The following is a 13,802-nucleotide window of genomic DNA, read 5'->3' on the forward strand; positions in this document are numbered from 1 at the left end:
CATATAGATTTGCTGCAGCTTGAGTAGATTTTCAATTTGAGCGGCAGCAACATAAACTTAAATTGCTGTGCACTCTAGCTCAACACATGGTGCCTTTCACACTGATTGTTGAGTGCTACTCATGCTACTGTTGTTAAATTGCAGCTGAGCAGCATACTTTCTGCCCATTGATGGAATTCTGCAGAACCTCACAGAGTTTTTGTATAACTCTGCAGAATTCCCTGGAATGAAACTCCGTGAGTTCCACCCATCCCTTGAATTAATCTCCACTGTCTTCTACAACAGGTGCTGTGGCCCTAATATAAATTGCTTTCAAGTTGCCTTTTCAAGTAATAGGTATTTTCACCTTGATCCTTCTACTTATTTCCCTTCTCAATTAGACCCTTTACCTTAAAACTGATTGATGCTCATTGTGTTACCAACCTCAAAAACACCTCAGACGCTTCTTTATATCAAGACGTAGAATGCAACTAGATCATCCTAGACCAGTGTAAAGAGAGGCACAATGGTAAGGCATGCCATTTTTTTGGAGGGGGGTGAGGGCTTTCTGCCCCAAAAATGAGAATACATTTTTTGATGCACTTGATAAATTATCAGACTTTTTCCACAGCAGCAAGGAGTACTTTTTATGTGATTATATGAATTGGAGACCAAGAGAAGGTACATACATGTAAAAGGCCATCACTAAAATTTGCATAAAAATTTGAAGTAAAAAAATAGTTCAATCAAAAGATAAAAAAGAAAATGATAAAAGAAAAAAGTTGAACATTGTTAAAAAGATTTCAAAACAAGAAAGAAATTACAAAAAGTTAAAAAAAACAAAAACAATAAACCCCTAAAAATTATGTCAACAGATAAACTTGCAAAGGCTTGTTTAAAACAACCTCTTCACACATCTAGTGATGTTGTGCAGAAGGGGTAGAGCTGACTGCTTAAAAAGTATTAGGCTCTAAGCTAAGTGCATACAAATTAAGGTTTCTTGTAGGTTTCACACCATGGTAATTGCCCACTCTACAATGTTTTTATTCATGTGAAAATTAAAATATGATTAAAAAGTCCCACTGAAAAAAATCAAAGGTTAAAGTGGCATTATTGCTAGATTTATAAGTACAATTTTGTCTTACATGAGCAAAATCTAGAAACTCAGTGATTACAACTAAGGTTAAAGTGATGTTCTTGTTAGGTTTAGAAGTTATAAAACAGATAACTTGGACAAAAAGGAAAACCAATGAAATTCTTCAGTTATAATTCAGTGAGCTAACTATACTTTGTCCTCCCAAGTGATGCCTTTAATGAGAATTAGAACATTGGAACGTTGGCAGCTCCATTGTACACAATGGAGTGCTTCGGGCTTTTACAGGCTGGTAAAAGCCCGCAGCGGCAACATTCCAATCTTCTTTGTTCACAGCAGCAGCTGTGAACAAAGCCTCACGGAGCCTGAGGGGATTTTAATCCCCTCTGGTTCTGGGAAGCCTTTGTTTTATTTAGGAGAACATTCTTCCCCCTAATGGCAGAATGTTCTAATAGCCTTAGAACCCGCCATAGCCTTAGAACCTTCGGCTCGGTCCTTTAACGCAGGAGCGGGCCTTTAATAGCCGGCAGAGCCCGCTATGGCGGGTTCTAAGGCTATATTAGAAAATAACAGCTGTCCTTGTTATAGGATTGGAGAGCCAATACAAAGGGTTTTGGAATATCATCAACATACTTAGAAGTATTCTCTAGTAAGCTACCCCATGTTGATACAATAGGTCTTCCTGGGCGTTTAAGGCTTTTAAAATAATTTTAGGTAAAAAGTATAGATGTAGGGACTTTGGGAAAATCACAGCTAAGGTTTACATATTCTTTCCATTATATCAGTGCTAAGTCTTACCATTCCACCAATAACTCACCATAAACAAATTACAATTTGTATTCTCCAGTTGTCATATTCCTTTCACTAGCTATATTTCTTTGGAAACAATCACAAAGTTCCCTGTCTTATCTGAGGGCCTAATACCTATATCATGCTCATTCTCCAGTGTGTTCTTAGTGCCCTCCTCTGTTGACTCCAATAAATATTGCCACTGGTTGGCTGTCTATACACTCTAAATATCTTTAAGGCTCGAATGACTACCTCCTGAAAAGTATCTATGGCACCAAAGAGTACATATGGTAATAAAGTGGAGTTTGGTTTGAAGTCACTGAGGTAATTAGCATCCCAGTTATAGTCATTTTAGCTACATTCACAATAGGAATCCCATTGTTGGAAGTATCACTATCAAGTTTAAACAAGGAGAATAACATATCAATGTTAACAATGTTCAATTACATATCAACAATATGTCTCTGTTTCACCTTAGAGTTGTACCATTTTTTCAGCTTCAAAAAATGTATACACGTTTGAGTGTAGCAAACTTAGCTGTGGAACAGAAGGCCAAACTCTAAATAATGTACTGTATTCAGTATCACATAGTTATCTTTGAAACAAAAATGTCACTCTTTGGTTCTGCCTATCCTTCATTTTCCTTGTATTTGACCCCTTGTCTCTACGGCATCAAAGGTTTTATTTGCTCTGCCCCGTCTTCCCTTCTCTTCTCATTTGGTGCCACATCTTCCTCTTATGCCTCTTCCTTTTGTGAGATATCTATTGAGTTGTTGTGGAACTCTATTTCAGTTGATGAGGTGAATTTGTTTAAAAAAAATATTTCTTGTCATTCTCATTAGGTATATGGGTGGAACTCCCTTCAGAGGTATCACTCTCAATACAAGTATGCAATTATTGCTCAGAGATCATTCTGGCTTGTCTATGTTGTTTAATGTTCTGTTAGTCTTTGACATGAAATCGCTGACAATTAAGCAATTACTCCTCCTCTCGTAATTAGGGGCAAAAAAACCCTACCTCTAGAGCACATTTAGTGAGCATTACCGGTCGTTTCCACTTCGCTATTCATTTTCTGCCTTAATTAGCTCTATTTCATAGTTCAAAAATCCTTCCTAACATCCATTTTGGATACGAGCATGCATTTTGTGCTAAGACAATAGCACTAAATGCTGGCAGCAATGTTATAGTTGATTTATTGTTTGTCACTTCAACAAACTTGACTTGAGCATCTCTTGGTGAGGGTTCCAGATTCTGTTAATTGTTGTGGAAGTCTGGAGTGATCACCAGGGAATGCCGTGTGCTATCCATTGCTGTTTATAGAATAAATCTTCAATTTCTTTATGCACATATGTCTGTGCCCTCTGGAACATAATTTAGGGACAAGCTGCTGGACACCTATCATAACTTCTGGATAACATATTTTCAGTACATCATTCTGGAATTTATAGAGAACCGTGGGAGGATTCCTGTCTCTGATTTGTGAAGGATATTATTAACCCAGAGTATGGTCATTAGTGAACATTTTTATTAGAATTGCTTTTCAAATTCAGCCCTACAAGTTTGTAGCTCAAGCTCAAAATCTGCTTACTCTGCTAGTGCATGGAGCAGCAGAGTGCTGTCTTTTTTCTAGCACTCCCCCTCAAGTGACCAACCCTCTGGTGAGAATGTGACAGAGGGCTCCATCTTACAATCCTCTTAGGCAATAATTTCCCCCAGGTATAGTTGTGTTAGATTGCAGATGCTCAGACATGAGTATGAGGGCAAAATATCACCAGATGGAGCTTTTTGAGGAGTCTTGAATCTTGACCGTTTTCAACACTTTTTGTGGCATTCTTATTTTTATGAATGCTATGTGGTTTGGCCTCTGCAGCCTTTCAGCTTTTTAAAAGTTGATGTTTAATATGTTTGAGGAGAGTAAGAATGTAATTGTTTATCAGGATAATATTCTGGTGTTCACTGATGATTTTGAGAGTCACTTGGAAGTGCTGGGCAGAGGGTTGAGCACATTGGAAGATCATGATTTTATATTTTAAAAACGAAAAAGGTTGGTTTCTTGTAAAGGCAGTGGAGCTTTTGGGGCATGCCCTTTCAGGTGATGGAATGAAGCCGAAGGATACTTTTGAAAGTAATCTTAAGCCTGCAGATACAGACTAGTTAGGATCTTTTTTTGGTATGTGCAACTATTAATTGTGATTTATAGACAATTTTACTTTCCAAACCTCTTAGAAATTGGGTTTCTGATTGGCAGAGCTATGCAGCATATACAAGCAAGAATCACAATCCTAGTCAGGGTAAGTCAGATACAGACTAAAAGTTAAGTTGTGCTCACCCTCTGGTAGCTTGGCACAAAGCAATTAGGCTTAACTTAAGAGGCAATGTGCAAAGTATTTATGCAACATTTCAAACAGTAAAAAAGTGAAAACACCACACAAAAGACACCACACCTGGCTAGAAACATAGAGCTTAATGATATGAGTAAAATAATACCCAAGCAACAAAAATCCAAGAAGTAGAAGTTGTGCTATGATTTTTTAAAGAATGAAGTGATGGACAGCGTCGCTGGTCCATGGGCATGAGGAGTTGGCTGGGTGTCACAGATGAGCAGACTGGAGTTTCGAGATGCTCACTGTGTGAAGAGATGAACTAGCAGCAGCAACTTGGGATGATTCTTAGTGTGAGCAGCGTGGTACCAGTGCAATGGGGCCCGTTCGTGGTTAGAAAGAGCCCAAAAGATTGAACTCAAGAACCACAAAAACACTTTTAAAGTCCCAGGACTGGAGGGGTGACTTGTGGAGGTTGGGAGTTGTTCAAAAATGGGTCCAAGAGCTGTAGCAGGAGTGTTAGAAGTCGTTTGTGCCCCTGAGACTTAAAAAAAAAAAGGAGGTGAGCCAGCAAGCCCTTGGAGTCACTTTGGTTCTCAGACTGAGAAGTACAGGTCCAGTCATTCTCACTCCCAGTGAGGAGGGCAGCAGACAGCAGGTCAGCTCAGCAAAGCAGGAGTCCAGCAGCGTAGCAGTTCAGCAGAGTGGCAGCTCTAATAGCACAGCAGTCCTTCTTCTTGGTAGAGTATCCACGGGTCCAGAAGTGTACTGAGTTAGTGACGTCAGAGGTCCACTACTTATGCCCAGTTACAGTGGCTTAAAATCTGCTTTATTTTATTTGGTTCTTGATATTTTTGGTTGTGCTTTAAGGGTTTGGTCAGTCCTATTCATTTGTAAATTATGTTACTATTGTTATGAGTTTTAATATGTTTGTTAAGGGAAAAGATATGTTATTTTTTGATTAGTTGTTTGTCACTTTAACAATGGAACCTTGGCTTGTTCATTTCCGAGCGAGGGTCCAGGTTCAGGCAGTTGCTGTGGTCTGTGGTTGTCAAGAGGGAATGCTCTGTGCTGTTCAATGGTGATTATAGAATAAATATTCTATTTCTTCACCTAAGCATGCCCATGCCTTCCTGGAACATAAGAAGTAAGTTGGGGAAAAAATCCCAACCAAAAAGAATATTCAGTGTGTTCTGTGGCATTTTAGTGCAATTTCTTAACACAGAAATACCCCCTTGCATCCTAAATGGATGTGCAAAGGTATTTGTATGCTAAGAAATAGTGCTAAACACTGAATTACTCTTCTTGCATAATTCTTCTTAATCCTGCTGAATCTCAGGTAATTCCACATGATTGTGCTACACATAATTAGGCAAGTTATGCCCCCCCCCTAATTCTGTGTTACTCTTATGATGGAGAGATATCAATTTCAACACCGTGACACCCGGTTGGGGAAAATCAAGCAACGAGAAGCACTGAAACACTACCAGAGTGTGAATGCTTGCATTTGGCTTCTGGCAAACACAATCAGAATATTCAGCTGTCTTTTTCAACACAAGTAGTAGTAAATTAGCATGGGTGGTCAACTTTCAGCATTTCGAGTAGCTTTTTACTTAAGTGGCCAGAAACTTAACTAGAAGATGCATTTTCAAATTGATATTTTACCTGAACGGACTGTTCATGTGGTATTTTTTTTGCGCAAAATGCACTTTTTATTTTATTTGTTTTGTTTAGCAGGAACAAAGTGCTATAGAGAGCGAGAGGTTAATGTACATATTTGGCTTTGGATTTTGGAGGTCAAGCATCACTCCCTCTCTTTGTCTGTAATCTTTGATGTGCTCACACAACTGGGATCTGAAATTTGTGGGAGGAATCAAGTAAGTTTAATTCAGCACTTTGGAAAACCTTTGTTGTTTGGTGCAGGGCATGCCCCTGTATTTTATGTTCCTTTTATATTGATTTGTTAACCTTTTACCTGTGATGCTATTTTACTTTTTGGGGCCTAGTCCGCCCTGCCCTTTATTTTTGATGCATTTTTCACATTCTTACTGCTAATGTGCTATGTCCTTTTTAAAAGAATTTAGGGGGTTGTGGATGAATTTTGAATAAAAGTAAAAAGTAAAGTCTTTTATGTTTTTTGTCTCGATGTGCCTCTTCTGGCTTGTGCTAGGTTGACTGCTGAATTCTGGGCCATGAAGGCAGACATCTTTCTATGTTCTCAGCAACCTTTTTCTTGCCCCTCATTTTTGTGAGTTGGTGTATGAGTCACATGGTTGATAATGCTGTTGCGGAATTTTTTTAACTTCATTTAATTTTTATTTTTGGCATTGCTGATTTCTTATTGGTGGGCGAAGAGCAGTTGCATGTTGGACCCAAACATATTGGGTAAAAATATCTTTGCAATTGTTTCTCTGAAATGCTACAAAATGTCTTTTGCCGGTGGGGAGGGCAGTGGGAGACTATGCTCAAGAAAGGTCAGGGCAGCTGTCCTCTTTTTTCTTCATGGTTCTTTCTTTGCTGGCCATGGAGTGGTGGCCATTTTGTGTAGTATGTGTGTGTTTGCCATTGGCTACCATGTATTCTTTGGTCTCCATGCCTCTTCTTTGCAGTCGATAGTCCATGTGGTGGTGACCATTTTGTGTAGCCACTGAGTGTGTGTGTATTTTTTATGTCTGACTGTCTGTGTCTGTCCTTACATTGTATCATAAATATGCGGTCTTCAATTCCACAATTGCTTTTAGAGAGGACTCTGTTCTATGTTTTCATGTGGACATTGAATTACTGTATTTAGATTAATGTTGTCAGTTGTGTCTATCGAGGAATGAAGTTGTTATGTCTATGCTCTGACACAATCATATTTTGCAAGGAGCAGCAGCATACTATTTGGTAATGCATCCTGAGAGGTGTGCTTATGAGTATTTTGGGGGTATTTGCAATTACTTTGGATAGACCTTGTCATCTGTGTTTCATCATTTGGTGCACGTTTACTTGTGTCCTCAACAAGCTATTTTTTGTTAAGTTCAGTTTCTGAGCTTATAAGGGGCCTTACTCTCTGTCATTATTAGATATCTTTACCACATACGGCCTCTCATGTGTCAAATCCATGCCTTGACTTCACACCCAATATACATGATATGCTTCTTCTACAGGTAAGAGAATTATTTTGAATGTCTTGAGAAAATCTTTCTTGCATGGCAGTTTTCATATGAAACTTATTACTAAGCAAGAGGTGTGTTCTGGGATTTTACAACTGTATTTGCAAAAAGAAGCAAAGGTGCACCCCTCTCGCAGAAACTTTCCCAATTAATAGATTTCCTCTATGTCTGGCATCTGCAACTCCAACCACACCACAAATCTGGTTGTTTACAGATAGGCATCCCATAGGTGAACCAAACTTTTGGGGACCCCCTGCAAAATACATGAAGGGGGCCCCACACGCAGGTTACGGCTTTAGCGCTGGTGCCGCTGGGTGCAACAGTCTTTTTAGCACCCCACCATTACCTCCTTCTCCATGAATTCCCTCTCCACCACTCTTCAACAGTACCCCTCACCTCTCCATACCCCCTCTCCGACACACATTTCTTTTTCTTTTTCTTTTTTTAAATGCTACTCATAGTTTACTCATAGTTTTGTGATCTGCATTGCACACGATCTTTGTTGCAGGCACATTATCCCTCTGCGCTTCTTTACGATGAATAAATCTGCCACTAGACAAAATTTGGATCGCTCACCAGCAGTTATATTGACATTTTTATTTTTGTCTGAAAACTGTTGGATGCACAAGCAGGTTTAGTGCTTCTAAACTCATAAGTTAAGAGCCCGCACCAAGGTCAGTGCACCAGTCGCCCTGCCTTAAAGCCGGTCTTGCACCCATGCTCCGACCCAGTCAGGCGCTCTCAGGCCAGGGGCCCTGCACAGTGGCTGCAAGAAATAAAGTAAATCAATAATCTAGGAAAAATCCCCAGCTCAAGCAAAGCACTGTTTTTTTCATAAGCATCTTGGTGACCTCCAGTTATCCTTTGGCAATAAGCAATGCTGCCAATCAGTGACATTTCTGTCTGTTTATATTTTAGTGTCATTGAGCCCATTAAATTATAAAAGCTAAAAGGGGCTGAAGAATATCATGCTGTTGGCTTATGAACAGAATGACTAAATGAGATAGTGCTGAATGAGAAAACTTTAGATATTTTAATAAAACTGAAGGACAGCTGCAGTCCATGTTTAAGACGAAAAATATCCCAACAGTTCAAATTCGCTGACAAAAGCAATTCAATTAAAAGTTAACTATGCACAGTCATCCAGTGAAGACCATATCACCTGTTCTACTATGTTATTGTTCAATAAATAAGTTTGTTTTTCTAAATGTTGATGCTGGTCTATATAATTCTATAAATATATTAATTAGCATTTTGGGCCAAATTTCAATGAAGATTTAAGGGCATACATTGTAACAAAAAGAGCCCATCACTATTATTCAATACATAGGGGCTTATTAATAAGCCCCTAGCGCCACTGGAATGTCACTTTTAGAGACGCTCTGATGACGCTGTGCCATTTTCCATATTTACAAGGTGGTGTTAAGCCGCTTGATGCGGCTTAACGCTTCCTTGTAAATATGGACCCCGACACAGTTTTATGAGGTAGAGGGGTGTGCAATGGGTGTTGCAGTGGGTGTTCCACTGCAACACCCATTGTATTTTGAAGCTGCCCCAGATTTACGAGGATTCGTAAACTTGAGGCAGCACCAAAATGTAACTCCACGCAACTGGAACTACGAGGAGAATTATTTTTATTTCTCCTCGTTTTTGCTTTTCCTATGTGTGATGCCTACTGAAGCACACATAGGAAAAGCAAAACGCCATTAACGATTGTTTATGTGCAGGAAGGTACAACTTCCTGCACATAAACAATCAGGCCCTGCAACGCGGGCACCCTTGTGCAGAGATGCGAGAGTGCCTGCTTTGGCCCTAGGCAGCTAGTTCTAGCACCAGCACTAGGGCAAACACAGCGGTGTATTGTTTTAAATATAGTGCATCCCTGCATTTCTAAAGTGAGGTGGTGCTTCATAGCCTTGCATGTGATCAAACATTTAGAACAATGTGATGTCCTACATAACCAGGACATACAAATACAGGCACACATACACTACACAGATGTTGTATTGTAATAATTATGTTCATTTACAACCCTGATATGAAAAAGCACTTCCAATTAAAAATCACATCTGTCATATATATTATTGTATCCATTCATTGCCAAAGTATGTTCTGAATATGGAGCGTAGCTGCCACCTAATGGCAATCGAAAGAAGCTTCAAAATTTGAGATTTTCAAATTATTGGGAACATTTCTCTTTTTTATTATTAATATTTTACTGCTTGTGGCATGTTGGTTTTGTGATTCGATCGTCTGGAAAGCAGCGTTTCTATCCCTCTATTTTTCAGCCTGTTGTACCTTTCTTCCATGAGGCTATCTAGCCTTTTTTCATGAAGTGCTTTAATGACAGACAAATTAAAGAAACACTTTTGCAGATTATATAATGTTGCTACCTAGTTCTACGGGGCTAAATCACAAACATAAATTTGGTTGTAAGTGTACAAATGTCCCCTTTTTAAGCCTGCCAGAATTCACAAAGGGATTCCTGGCCTGAGTAAATGGTTTAATTAATGCAGATTTCTCTGCCATGAGTGCAGAGAAATCCGCACACGGAAATCCCACTCAAACGGCTCGAAGAGGGTGGTTGCAGGCAATCGTCAGTAGCTGAGAATAGTTCAAGCCCTCCATTTAACCCTGTTGTTTCTTGTATTTGACACCCTAAGTACAATCGGTATGCCCAGATGCAGGGTCTCTTGCTCACTGTGCTATAGGACTCAAATGTATCCTAGTGAAGAGGCCCAGATAGGTCAAAACTAGTCTTTGGTTGCTTGTGCTCCCTTCCTGAGGAGGCTTCACTTGGCAGTTTGTGATGGATAGTTGTGGGGTCAGTACTGCTTTTTAGTATAAGGTGGGCCTTTGTCTAAGGTGGCATACTGAGAAACAACAATGATGGATTGGGGTGTGACCTGAGCATCACTAATTGACTCCACTCTACTCTATTCCACTCTATGACACTAGACTCTACAGGGGTAGACTCTACGACACTTTCCTTCTCTGTATTGTACTACAATCCACTTCATGGCACTCCAATCAATGACACTCCACACTGCGATCTGTAACTCATATTTATTACAAGATAAAAAACAATGAAAATAAACAACAGTTGGGGAAAAGTTAAAGTTAGAAATACCTTATGTACTCTTTCCATACAAGCCTAACTTAAAACACACAAACATTAAACATTGTAAAGTTATAATAATAACTTCAATATATAATTTATTCACCACCTTCAAAATACTATAAGTTGCACACCTCCGAACACATTCTTGTCACTTCACTTGGGACAATAAATTAACTATAACTCATGCCTTTTCCATGTACTGTTTATAACCTTGCATACTACATCACTTACAGTAAGTGAAGTCACACGATTCATAGCAACACTTATACCTTCTCAAATGACATTATTTGTCAGAACCCAGTGCATGGTAGAGTGGTGAGTTATAGTTATTGTTGTCTGGTTAGCGATCTGAAAAGAGTGTCTAATGAGGTCTGCTTCTTGAAATAGTTTGTAGGAGGTGGATAAATTATAAATTTTTAAAGTTTGTGTAGTTTAAACTTGGGTTGCATATGGAAAATACGTTTCCTGATCATAAATAAGCTTTAACCTTTGATTTTTTCATTTAATTCTCATGTTTTTAAAATGTTTCATGAAAATGTGTTTCAAATCGTACAATTCAGTGTTGCGAGTGGAGAGTTGTTATGTAGAGGGTCGTACAGTACATTGGAGAAGAGTGTTGTAAAGCCTATTGTCATGGACAGGAGTATTGTAGATTGGAATTGAATGGAGTTGAGTGTAGTAGTGTGTAAGGAAACAGGGTTTTTCAGCCTGCCCTCTATTATCTGCCCCATTTGGACTATTAGCTGTGGGTTTTTGACTTCAAGAGTACACTGAGGCCTGCTAACTAGACCTCAGTGCCAGTGTTCTGACCCCATGCAAAGTATATGTTTAATTGGATCCACCCAATTGGCAAGGCCTGGCTTACTTATAAGTCCCTAGTATATGGTACCCAGGGCATGTAAGACCATGTGCCCACTGAGAGCTGCAGCACAGTACCTGCCACTTTTCATGTGACAAGACACAAAATGATACCTAGCATGCCGCCGCAGACTGGAAGGACAGTTGTTGCACTGTCAGTTCGACTTTACTATTTAAACCTATGGAAAAGCCACCCTATCCCTTACCATCATATATGTCTACCCTTAGGAAGACATATGGAGTCCTTTGGCAGAGAGCTGCATTTTATTAAGTAAGACATGTTTATAGTATGTTTTAGCAGAAACACTTCCAAATAATCATTTTGCTGTGGGTAAAGTTGGTAGCCCCATTGGCTAATTCAGAGTTACCGGGTGGCATTCCAATCCAGTAACGTTTGAGTGGGACTATCAAAGTGGGTCATGCATGGTATCAAATTAATTGTGGCATTAAATGAGACTTGATAGCCAAGTCAAAATTAATATCACTTTTAAAGGTAAGCAACTGCCATCAAGTTTCCACACTGTGCCCCAGCTATTCCAGTGGCCACACAAAGGCACGGACACACAGACAGCTTTCTGCCCACCTGGAAAGATGTGTGAAGACTCCCAGGCTAGGAACAAAGGGTGCTGCTGTACTGGAAGATGTGACCTCCTCCCACAGGATGCTTGCCTGAGGTGTTAGCCCAAAAGGCGAGCTTCAAAGGTGAAGCCGCCTGTGAATGGTCTTTGTGGCAACATTATTGGGCAGGATGCCTTTTGTTTATGGGAGACAGAGTAGAGCCAGGGACAGAAGAGGGAAAACCTGATCACAAATCAGTTTTCCACAGGCTTGTAGCCCCATGGTAGCTACACCTCCAAGGGCCTCTGGGCCAAAATGAGCCAGGGAGGGGGGTCACATGACCCCCCACACCCACTCTGGACATTTACCCAAGGAGGTAGAGCTTACTACCTAACCAGTAGAAAGTGCTCCAGTTGGATAGACATTTTGCACAAACTGTGGACTAAATGAGCAGATGAGCTTCTGTTCGGCCCTGGCTCATTTCACAGAAATTAAACCGCAACAGGAAACACTTACAAATATAAATGTAGCAGGGGCCCGAATGAAGCCCGGCAAAAGCAAGTGTGCTTGATCCACGATTCCATGTTGAAAAACTATCTGAAATCCTTTTATATATTTGTGCTCAATCAGACACTCTCACACCCACATAGTCCCTCTCATATCCACACTCACAACCAGACAGATACTCTCACAGCCACTCTCACAGCCAAAGACACCCTCTCACACCTATTCTCACACCCAGAGAGACGGACCCTACAGAAAACTCCCACTGTGGATGGCCAAAGGCCATGTGCAGCAGGGGCTTGGGTGGTTAGGGGAGGTTTACTCCAGAGACTGACCACAGGCCAGGCCCTGTGGCCAACCCTTGCCTTGCACTGCCAAAGGCAGTGCACGGAAGAGGTTGGATTAACGAAGGCTAATGAAAATTACTTTATGTTGAATAAACTATAGAAATTCACTGTAAAAAACAATGGTTACAGGGACATTATAGTGAGGAAACAGAATAGTTTAATTGATATTTTTATTGACAATTATAAAAATTCTCATGAGTGATGTAATATCTGGGGTAATTAGCAATGTATGCTGAGGGTGTGAGTTATAGTTACCTTAGGCCACGAGTTATAGGTACTTGAAAAATCTCTAAAGATAACTGCTGGATTTCTCTGGTTTTGTGCAGGGGAAAATCAGACCCTAACTATATCGGCCCTGTAATCTTTGTTTTTTTTTTACAGGAATATATATATATATATATATATATATATATATATATATATATATATATATATATTCAGGAACAGTGCCGTACCATGAACTATGGACACCAAAGATCTTGCACTCCACGGATAGTTATTTTCAGGAATAAGTTATTCAATGGCAACGCATTTCGATCAATATACAGTATATTGTCTGGGAAGAAGATTTCTCTGAGATCGAAACACGTTGCCATTGAATACATTATTTCTGCAAACAACTAGCCATGGAGTGCAAGCTTTTGGTGTCCGTAATTCATGGTACAACACCGTTCATGAATATTTATGGCAAATTGTGGCGTTCGCAAATCGCACCGACCTCATTATGGTGGAAGTGACCGGGAATGCTGGATTTAATGCCATCTATCTATCTACCTATCTGTCTATCTATCTATCTATCTATCTATCCATCTATCTATCTATCTATATAAATATATATACATATATATCTATATATATATATATATATATCTATATATATATATATATATATACATTCACATAAAAACAAAGGTTACATGGACGTTATAGTTAGGATCTGAATTTACTTGCTTGCTGAAAACCATAGTGTTAGACTTGCCAGCCTTAGGGTGGTCATCCCCTAACTTTTTGCCTGCCTCCCTCCACTTTTTTAATATTGTTTTTGCTGGTTTTAAGACTCTGCGCACTTTACCACTG

The sequence above is a fragment of the Pleurodeles waltl genome, chromosome 9, assembly GCF_031143425.1.
Source record: "Pleurodeles waltl isolate 20211129_DDA chromosome 9, aPleWal1.hap1.20221129, whole genome shotgun sequence".
Classification (NCBI taxonomy): Eukaryota; Metazoa; Chordata; class Amphibia; order Caudata; family Salamandridae; genus Pleurodeles; species Pleurodeles waltl.